Source organism: Cibotium barometz, unplaced genomic scaffold (assembly GCF_041138505.1).
Source record: "Cibotium barometz isolate CiBa-2024 unplaced genomic scaffold, ASM4113850v1 ctg453, whole genome shotgun sequence".
NCBI classification, from domain to species: domain Eukaryota; kingdom Viridiplantae; phylum Streptophyta; class Polypodiopsida; order Cyatheales; family Cibotiaceae; genus Cibotium; species Cibotium barometz.
This window is the reverse complement of record NW_028229442.1, coordinates 347714-356517: the sequence shown is the minus strand read 5'-3', so window position 1 is coordinate 356517 and position 8804 is coordinate 347714. Positions and strand designations below refer to the sequence as shown.

The window sequence follows — 8804 nt, the reverse complement described above, 5'->3', positions numbered from 1 at the left end:
AAATCGGCCACTCCTTCCGAGTGCCTCCTGCGAACTTGCGATGCAAAAACGGACCTCGAAACGACTCCGGAATGCAAAAATTCACGACAACAACTGCTATGCAATGCTATGCAGTTAGTTTTGCCCAAGTAATGCTCCTGAGTTCTATGCTAAAGGTCGCCCCAATCGGAGACAGCGCACCTTGCACTCACGATGGCTGTGTACCTGAAGAGAATGCTCTAAAAATATCCGAATGGAAAAGAGGCTAAGCTCCTCTTACCAAGACGTCACAGACTCTAGTTTGATGCTTGAACTCCTTGCCACCACGAACCAAGCTGTGATGCCATGAAAAGATAGTGGGAGAGATGGAGGAGTCTTGCTTGTAGCAACAACACAAGGGGGAAGACACAAGAGGTGGAGGCTGAAGCTATCTTCTTCTTACTTGCAAAATGCAACACAACAACTATACATGAAAGGAAGGGTATACCCGATATCTCTATCCCTAGAGTACATGGTCCATAGTGTGAACCCAACCATACATACACGGCAATCTAGCTATGCCGTAACTACCACACACATGAGTAGTTGTCATACAGCTGTTATTCGGTGGCAATGTAATAGCCACAACTAACCAAGTCGATGATATAAATGACAATCACCTAGGCATCACATGTGGGATTGAGCTTGATATCTCAATAGATTCCTCACAAGAAACAAAGATCCGTAAATGGTAAGGCTTTCTAGAGGCAGTTAACTACACTTGATCTAGTGTTCAGGAGATGCCTGACTCTAGTTGTTCATCAAATTCCATGCCTTTGAAGGTAAAAAAGAAAAGGGTATCTAAGAAGTAGGTCAAAGGATCAGAAAAGCCAAGGAGCTACTATTATGAATATGCAAAAAAGTTAGGTTTTTCAGAGTTTCTTTGTAATAATATGCACCTATATGGTTGAAATGTTTCGACCCCGGAATCCTTTTGTACCAAATCAGCCTTTTGTTCCCCATTATGAGCTGCATGTAATAATATTGTTTGGGCAGACGGTGAGTTTTCAGCAAAGGATTGAGTTTGTTTGGTCTCAAGCGGTTAGTCGAAATCTTGGCTTCGCCTCATCCGTTCATTCTTTCAATCTTGGATTATCGGGAAACTTGGGATGTGCGCATCTTGGTTCTCACATGAGGTCAACTTGGGTCTTGCACTTTGATGGTGCCTTTAAGTATTCCACAAAAGCAACCAGCATGGGAGTGACCCTGATTTCACCTCATGGAGAGGAATTCCGTTATGGCAGCCCAATAGTGGCAGACACTTGTAATCAAGCAGAATACTCTGCACTTATCTTTGGCTTGGAGAAAGCTAGAGACCATCACATCACTTAACTTGAGGTATTGGGCGATTCACAACTCGTCTACTGACAAGTGAAAGGAGACTGGAAGGCTCGAAGTGAAAACTTAACTTCACGTCATCGACAAGTAACTCAACTATGTAGAGATTTTCAAGAAGTCCAAGTGCGACACATCCCAAGGTCACAAAATAGTGTTGTTGATTCTTTGGCACGAGCAGCTTGTGTACCAAGGGTTAAGGTCTGCCTAGAGGAGTGAGATGCTAGACCACACGCCACTGGAAGAAATCTCATGGAGGCTGCAAGAGCTGGAGGAAGCTGAAGGTGACGTGCAAGCCCTGCAACTTGTGACTTTTATCTTAGCTGTTTGTTCGCATTGATGAACAATTTGATGTGCATCGAGTGCCTCGTCAATAGTTCCTCTTACTTTCATCCTCCATCTTCCTGTGCATAGTCTTTTCTTTGCTACTATGGCCGACATTCCTGTATTCAGTGGGTGGATGGATGAAAATCCCAATGAATATCTCGTGGCGTTTAAGTGCCGTTGTGTTTCTCTTAATTTCTTAACAGAAGATAGATGGTTGCTGGTCCTTCCTATATTTCTGGAAGGTTTAGCCCAGGTATGGTACAAAAAGTAGCCAGAGTCAGTTCGTCAGAGTTGGCCAAGACTCTCGGCAGCTGCAGGTGGCGAATCTGGAGCAGGAGGAAGGTGAGACGGCGCGTCGATATGTGGATTGTGCAGCCGTACTCCTAGATCGCTTGATTGCCATGTAGGAGGATAATGCCAAATTCCAAGCTGGAATGACTCAACATGTGTTGAGTTACCTGATTGCAGGGGCCAATGATGAATTCTGCCTAAAGCTGACATGGGAAAACCAAAAAACCATGGTAGATGTACAAGGCCTTGCACAAAAGTTTGATAAAGTGCAGTTTGACCCTGCTTTTAAGAAAGCCTTTGTTCCACCCCAACCTTCTCGACTCCTTCAGCGTCCACCTAGGGTACCTCCTCCAGGTGTATTCCCTCAACCTCCTCCAGGTACATATCCTCAACCCCCATTAGGTGTCTATTCGCAACCTCCAACTAGTATGTATGGTCAACCACCTCCAGGTGTTTATCCTCAACCTCCACCGGGAGGGTTTGCCCAACCTCGCCCTCCTCAAGCCCCCCTCCTTCCTACCCCTCCTGCTAAGACAACAGTGACCTGACCAAGGCATTGAATGATCTTCGACTCGAGATGATAGGAATAAGGAACCAATCCAGCCGCATTCCAAGGGAACACGCCAATGTTGTTTGCTTTGATTGCCACCAAAAAGGACACTACTGCACAGAGTGCCCGAATGTCCCACGAGTAGACCTCCTTGGCGAATTAGATGCCAGGGATTCAGATGTGGAGGTTCTAGACCTTGGGAAAAGAAGCCATGAAGTTGCAGACCCTTCCTCTAGCCAGAGTCTAGGCCGCCCGAAGAAAAAAGTATCTTTTTTTGAGTCCCCGGATGTCGAGATGGCGAATTCCCCCATAGGGAAAGAAACTAAGGTCCCAAGAACCCGCAAAAGCAGATGGTCACCATCAGAATTTCCAATAGGAGCAGGGCAAGAAGATTTTACTGTCATCCAAGACATTGCCAACAGATCCCTAAATATCATGCTCTTGCAGCTAATAGCACTAAGCCCCAAAGTAAGGCGTGAGCTGCAATAAGGGATTTCTACACGGAAGTCCAAGAACAAAGGAAAGGTACGTGAGATTTCTTCCATTTCAAAAGATATTGATCGACACCCACACACCGTGGATGTCATCAATGATAATTGTTGCATTAGGAGCGTGTGTGTTGATGGTGGTGCTGCTTGCAATATCATGGTACCCCGTATCATGAAAAAGCTAAATCTAAGGTGTACAAGGAGATCATCTACTCAAATCAAAGTGGCCGACGAAAGAAGACTCACTACTATGGGAGTTATTGAAGACTTGCATATCACCGTCAATGGATTGACCACTATAGTCAATTTCTATGTAGTGGACATAGAAGATACAGGGAGGAGTTACCCAGCCATACTAGGGCGACTATGGCTGAGAAGTAGTGATGCAGTCAGTTACTGGAAGACTGGTCACATGTCTTTTGGCACCTCTAAGGAGAAAATTCCCATTCAACCAAATGCGAAAGAACCAGAAGAAGAGGAGGAGCTAGGGAGTGATTCTGCCTCATCTACTGTATCTGAATCCCCAGAAGACTTTGACGGGGGGGAGGAGGCCTCCAAAGAAGAGATTTACTTAATGGAAGTATCACCAGCTCCGCAGCCTATAGAGAAAATGACCGCCTCTCCTAAGCAGCTAGAGTCTATGCTTTCACCTGATCTCACTTCTAGTGAAAGAGATGAATTCTTGGAGATGTTCAAAGATTTTTATGATTTCTTTGCAACACTAGTTACCATCATCTTCATCATGTGACTGCCATAGAACATAAGATTGAGTTGAAGCCTGATGCCAAGCCCATAGCCCAAAAGTACTGAAGGTTGGGGCCTATTCAGACTGATGCCCTATGTATAGAAATACAGAAGTTGGTAGAAGCAGGGTTTATTGTTCCAGTTCACAACACAGAATGGGTTTCACCGGTGGTAGTGACTCCTAAGAAGAACAACAAGTGGTGGGTTTGCATCGACTACAAAAAGGTTAATGCTGCCACCAGGAGAGATCATCATCCCTTGCCCTTTCAAAATATCATCTTGGAGAAGGTGAGTGGCCATGAGATGTATACTTTTTGTGATGGATACTCTGGATTTTATCAGATAAGGATTGCGGAGGAGGATGTATGCAAGACTACATTTGCAACCCCGTGGGGGACATTTGCTTTCAAAGTTATGCCGTTTGGCCTCACCAATGCACCAGCCACATTCTAGCGGTTCATGCAGATGGTGTTTGCCCCTTATCTAGGGATTTTCTTGGAGGTATTCTTAGATGATTTCTGCATATTTTCTAGAAGGGATGAGCATGTCATGAAGGTCCGCATGGCATTCCAAAAGATTGATGAAGCAAATGGTAGCCTCAATCCTGAGAAATGCACTATTGGCGCCACCAAAGGGAGATTGTTGGGTCACATTGTCTCATCAGATGGAGTTAGGCCGGATCCAAAAAAGTCAATTCTTAATCTTCCTCCACCAACTACCAAGCGTTAGGTGCATTCATTTGTCAAATTGGCTGGGTATTATCGGTGCTTCATTGATCAATATGTTGCATTGACGCGGCCCATGACCCTATTGTTAAAAGATGGGACAACTTTCTCTTGGAGTGAGGATTGTGACCAAGGGTTTGTGCAAATCAAGAATGCTTTAGCTTTAGAGCCCATTTTACGAAATCCTGATTGGTCCAAGACCTTCTTCGTCAATCCAGGATTTGGGGAACACACCCTGGCAGGCATTCTTCTTCAACAGGGAGAGGATCAGTTCATGTACCCTATTCATTTTGCCTCGCAACAAATGCTTGAGATAGAGCAGCGCTACTTAGATGCAGACAAACACGCTTTGTCCTTGGTGTTTTGCATTGAAAAGTTTAAGCATTATGTGGTAGGCGAACCCTTTGTCATTATTTCAAGCAATGGTCTTGCAAAGCAGGTTTTGCAGTCACCAAACCCCTTGGGCCATCTGGCTAAGTGGTTGGCAATCCTTCAAGAGTATGACTTTTCCTTCAAGATTGTAAAAGGGGGATGTTCAAACTTGAAGAATGCCTTGATTGATTTGGAGGAGTGCCCCAATTTAAACATTGTAGCTGCCATTGATTCAAGTGATTCTTGGTATGGTGGTATCTATGGGTTTTTGACCACGTTCTCTTTTCCTCCCAATTGCTCTAGTTATGAGCGGAAAAAGATCCGTAAGGATAGTAGGCGCTATACACTTTTTGATGGAGTGTTGTACTGCAAAGGCCTAGATGGAGTTCTAAGGAGTGCTATTGATGCCGATGAAGTGTCCAAGGTGCTGAAGTAATATCATGATGGTTTTTGTGGGAGACATTATGCAACTGACTATACCACCAAGAAAATTTTGATGCAGGATATTATCGGCCATCCATGTTCAAGGACTTGCTCTTTATTGTAAAACCTGTGAGCCTTGTCAGTTTTTTGGTAGAAAAGATTAATAGCCTGGGCAAAACCACTCGGTGATGTCCATCCATCCCTTTTAGAAGTGAGGCATAGATTTTGTGGGTCCATTGCCTATGAAGGCTCAAAAGAAGAAGTATCTTTTGGTTGCCACACAATATGTCACCAAGTGGGCTGAAGCTGTAGCCCTTCCTGTGGCAAACGGTGTTGAGATATCGAGCTCCACTCGTGATATGCCAGGGTGACCATTGTGTATTTATGTCACCGACTTGTTAGCTGGAGATGCGGTTGGTACACTGCCCATGAATAATAGCTGGATGACAGCTACCTTTATGTACTCTAGTTCGTGGCTCAGTTAGTATGCCACCTTAGTTAGATGAGTTTGGTTTGAGACCCACATATAGGGCTCATCTACTTTTTGTACTTAGAGTTCTTTTGGCTTTCACAACTAAGAAGAGAAAAACTGTTTTCAGCCTCCACCTTTGTGTGTATTCCCCCATTGTGTGTGTGAGAAAGCTGCAAGTGAGACTCCTCCCTTCTCTCCCACTCTCTTTACATGGTATCAGAGCCTGGTTCGTGGTGAGGAGCTCAAGAAAGCAAACCAAGTTCGCGGTGTCTTGGTAAGAGTACGAGTGTTGCTTTCCTTTTTCGAGTTTGGGAGCAAATCTCTGCAAGTAGCACAGCCAAAAAGTGCAAGAGTGCAGTGTCTCAGATTGGAACGCCCTTCGCGGTGCGGCGAGATTGGGATGCCCTTCTCTGATTCGAGGCCGTTTCGGGGCCCGTTTTGGTGGCGGAAGTTTTCCGCAGGCACTCAGAAAAGTGCCCTGTTTTTCGCTGTGCGACCATTGTTCTGCAGGTCCGTGAAAAGTTGCCGCAGAAATTGCATCGTATGCCTGTGCGCAGAGATATTGGGAGTGACAGAAGCATTCTTATTGCCTGTTGATGCAAAATCGTCACTAGGAAGTGACTGTGTGGTCAAACACCACTTTCGCCAGTTTTGCAGCTTTGCCCTTGTGAGGCAGAACCTGTGTTTTTTGCAGTGACAGAATATTTTGCAATGTTCAGTAATGGCGTCTGACTCTTTCTCACAGATTGTCACTGAAAAGCTTGACAAGCACAACTTCCAAGCATGGAAGTTCAGAATGACGAATTTCCTTATGGGAAAAGGCTATTGGGAGCTCATTACTAGAAATGAACAAGAACCAGCTCTTTCTATGGTTCCCAATCAACAGGAAATGCAGGCATTTAAAGGTTGGCATGAGAGAGCTAGAAAAGTCATGTATTGGTTGTCTATCAGTATTTCAGATCCGATGATTGTGCATATTCAGGATGCAAACACGCCGAAGGAGGCATGGGATACTTTGGCAAAAATGTATAGCACAAATACGCAAGCCAGGAAAATGCAGCTCAAGCAAGAGTTGCATAATGTGCAGAGAGAAAATATGAGCATCAATGACTACCACATGAAGGTGAAGAGGATTGCAGATGCACTTGGTTCCATTGGGTCGCCAGTGGAAGATGATGATTTAGTTTCTGTGACCTTGAATGGTCTAGGGAAGGACTATGCACAGTTCCGGACATCCATTGCCGTCCGTGAGAATTTTCCTAACTTTGAGGAGTTGATTGCTCTTCTAATTTCTGAAGAGCAGAGAAATGGTGGTGCATCTTCTTCAGGAGGAACTTCAAAAGAAACTGTCTTCTACTCAAATGCTGGAAGAGGTAGAGGCAGAGGTAGAGGAGGCCGATCTGGAGGCCGTGGTAGAAATCAGAATATGCAGCAAAATCAAGAAAACCAGTCCTATGGAGGAGGACGTGGTAACTTTAGAGGCAGGGGGAGCCAAAGAGGTCGTGGTGGATGGCTGAGAGGACAAAATGCAAACAATAATGTTGAATGCTACTACTGTGGCAAAATGGGTCATATGGCTAAAGACTGCTATAAAAAGCAAAATGACATCATGAGTGGAAAATTGCAGCAAGGGAATTATGCATCCTCTAGTAGACAGGGTGATGACAGAAATGAGCATCTGTTTATGGTGCAGCACATGACCAATTCTGTGACAAGTGCAGAAGAAAGCAATGATGTGTGGTATATTGACTCAGGTGCGTCAAACCACATGACAGGTCATGCAGAATGGATGCAGGATGCAAGGGAAATGGAAAGACCAAGATATGTGGAGACTGGTGATGATACTGCACATCCTATTGTGCAGGTTGGTAAAATTCCTATGTCTATGCAGGATGGGAAAAAGAAATACCTGTCTGATGTATTTCATGTCCCGAATATCACCAAGAACCTGGTTTCTGTTGGTCAAATGGTTGAGCAGGGCTTGCAGGTTAGATTTAATCCTCATGGATGCTTTGTTGAGGACATGAAAAATAAAGGTCGCTTGATAGCAAAAGGAAAGAAGAAGGGCAGGATGTTTATGTTAGATGCGAACATGCCTGAATTGAGTGCAGCAATGTTTGCACATGGGACCGGTGTAGTTGCAGATATTGATATTTGGCATAAACGCATTGGTCATGTTAATGTACAGCGACTTAAATTAATGCAGGCCCAAAATATTGTTGCAGGTTTGCCTAAGTTCAAGGTTGCAGAAATGCATAAGGTATGTGAAGCCTGTCAATTTGGAAAACAGGCAAGGAAACCATTTCCTAGACATGTTCAAGAGAGTAAGAAGCCATTAGAATTAATCCACTCTGATGTGTGGACTACTAAAGCTGCATCTATTGGAGGCTGTCATTATTTTGTCACTTTTATTGATGACTACAGCAGAAAAGTTTGGGTGTATTTTATGAAGAAGAAAAGTGAAGTGTTTGGGCATTTCAAAGCCTTTAAGGCTATGGTTGAAAAAGAAACAGGATTGCAAATAAAATGCCTAAGGTCAGATGGAGGGGGAGAGTACCTCTCAAATGAGTTTGCAAGTTTCTTGCAAGAGCATGGCATAAAGCAGCAATATTCATGCAGTCATACTCCACAGCAAAATGGAGTTGCAGAAAGGAAAAACAGGCATATTGGAGAGGTATTTCGTGCCATGCTTAACAAAAAATGCCTGCGAGATTATTATTGGGCTGAAGCAGTTGCTACAGCAGTCTACATAATGAACAGGACTCCCACTGCAGCAATACATGGCATGACGCCAGAGGAGATGTATACTGGTAGAAAACCAGATATTTCTCATTTGAAAATTTTTGGTTGCATTGCCTATGTTCATGTGCCAGATGAGTTGAGATCCAAGTTGGATCCAAAAGCTGAGAAGTGCATCTTTATTGGTTATTCTCTGCAGCAGAAAGGGTATAGATGCTATAACCCTTCTACTCGTAAGTTTACAGTGAGCAGAGATGTTGTTTTTGATGAGATGAGCAGCTGGTATAAACCAGTAAATGTGATTGATGATGGAGATGCAC

General features: G+C 44.2%; 1 protein-coding gene across 1 annotated transcript in view; it reads left to right on the top strand.

Moving 5' to 3' along the window:
- The first annotated feature begins 1004 nt into the window (after positions 1-1004).
- Positions 1005-8804, top strand: part of LOC147602581 (uncharacterized) — a 117139-nt gene continuing 109339 nt past the window's right edge. Inside the window, exon 1 of the mRNA XM_086797856.1 lies at positions 1005-1637. The gene's annotated coding sequence lies outside the window, so the exon portion shown is untranslated. The remainder of the gene's footprint in view (positions 1638-8804) is intronic.